The 2,036-nt window shown below is 40.9% G+C and overlaps 1 pseudogene; it reads left to right on the top strand.

Moving 5' to 3' along the window:
• The first annotated feature begins 650 nt into the window (after positions 1–650).
• On the top strand, positions 651–1,225 carry LOC131502129 (small ribosomal subunit protein uS7m-like; annotated as a pseudogene).
• The last annotated feature ends 811 nt before the right edge of the window (positions 1,226–2,036 follow it).

Genomic DNA, 2,036 nt, shown 5'->3' with positions numbered 1-2,036 from the left:
ACCCAGTGGTAAGGAGGCCCCCCATTCCATGGTGATAGTGGAGGCCATGTCAGGTGCAGTAATGAGGCATTCTTTCTCCTCCTGACCAAGATGATATCAGCAGAGGCCTAGTAAAGACTTGAAATTTTGTCTCTGCCCCAAAATAAAAAGAGGCTCTTCCCCATGAAATGTCAAAGGTGGCCTAGTAGAAAACATCGACTTGCATCCCTAATTGGCAGTAATGAAGCAATATACCACTTCCGATTCTTTTGTGGTGACTACAGAGTCCTATGAATGTTTAATAAGATCCACAGTCTTGTAACATAATAGCCCCAATTGCCAGGACACACTAAAAATAATCATTCATCATACTAAGAATCAGGAAAATCTCAATATGAGTGAGGAAAAGAAAATCATCAGATGAAAACAAGAAGTTACAAATAACAGAATTATGTGACAAGGATTTTAGTCATCATGGTGCTTCGATGAAAAATTATGTAAAAGCTTGAAGAAAATGAAAATATAGAAAGTCCCAGAGTTCCCATCAAATAATGTCCAAGCAAAGAAATAAAAGACATAAAGAAAAATCAAATTTTAGAACTGAAAATATAAACCAAAATGAAAAATTGCTAGAAGGGGCCAACCGCAGAACAGAGTTGATAAGGGAAAGAATGAGTAGATGTAAACATAGGACAGTAGAAATTGCCCACTCTGAGAAGTATGAGCAGGAACTCAGGAAGACTCAGCTTATCAAAGCTGCCCCAGCGATGAAAACAAGCTCTGTGTTTGAAGACCCAGTGATCAGCAAATCCTCCAACATGATGATGAAAGGCAGAAACAAAGTACTGGCCACATCCTTCATGATGCAGACTCTGGAAGCTGTGAAAGGAAGCATTTTGAGAAGTACCATGCTTCTGCAGAACAGGCAGCCATCAAACGCAACCCCTACACCATCTTCCACCAAGCACTGGAGAACTGTGAGCCTGTGATTGGGCTGGTACCCATCCTCAGAGGTGGCCATTTCTACCAGGTCCCTGTGCTACTGGCTGACTGGCGTCGCCACTTCCTGGCCATGAAGTGGATGATTACTGAGTGCAGGGAGAAGCACTGGAGGATGCTGATGCTATAGAGGTCATCACATGAGCTGCTGGAGGCTTTTCACAACCAGGGCACTATGATCAAGAAGTATGACATGAACAAGATGACTGAGGCCATCCATGCCCTAGCTCACTACTGCTGGTGTTAGAGAGAGGGTAGAGGCTCAAGGAGCAGCCCAGGGCTCTCTGCTGCAAGAAACAATAGGAGCCCCTGTCATGGTGAAAAACACTTGTGTGTTAAGGGTATAGTTCCTTTTTAAGCTCAGGCAGGCCTCATAAGGATGGAGCAACATATTTATTGCTTCTTAGTCCTTTCTTTGGAGGCTAGAACTTGTTCTTCCTGTTTTATCACCTTACAAAGAGAGAACATGTCAATGTAGATTTCCCCCAGGAAACTTAGGGCCCATCCAGCTACTCTTCCTTCAATTTGGGTAGAACTTAGGATGATATGAAAGGAAGCAGTTTTAATATTAGAAAAGGTTTATTAAAAAATTCTCACCCTGAACTGGTGTAGTATGTGATATGGTACTGCTATTTATTAAAACCAACTAGAAATGAAGAGGAAGAGGAAGAGGAAGAAGAAGGGAAGAAGGAAAGAAATAAAGAAGAGAAAGAAAGAAATAAAAAGAAGGAAGAAAGAAGAGAAATTACTCTTTCTGAAAAACAGAAAAAAAATAGATGGAAAAAAGATACTTAGGGACCTGACATTCTTTAACAAAAGATCTAACATCCATGCCATCAGATTCCTATCAGGTTATAAGAAAGAATGACACTAAAGTAGTACTCAAAGAAATAATGGCTGAGGGGTCCCTGGCTGGCTGAGTCGGTAGGGTATGGGACTCTTGATCTTGGGGTCATGAGTTCAAGCCACATGTTAGGTATAAAGCTAACTATAAAACAAACAAACAAATAAGTAAAAATAAATAATGGCTGAAAATTCCCCCAAATTTGCCAAAAGAC

Source organism: Neofelis nebulosa, chromosome X, assembly GCF_028018385.1.
Source record: "Neofelis nebulosa isolate mNeoNeb1 chromosome X, mNeoNeb1.pri, whole genome shotgun sequence".
Lineage (NCBI taxonomy): Eukaryota > Metazoa > Chordata > Mammalia > Carnivora > Felidae > Neofelis > Neofelis nebulosa.
This window is presented reverse-complemented; position numbering and strand designations above follow the sequence as displayed.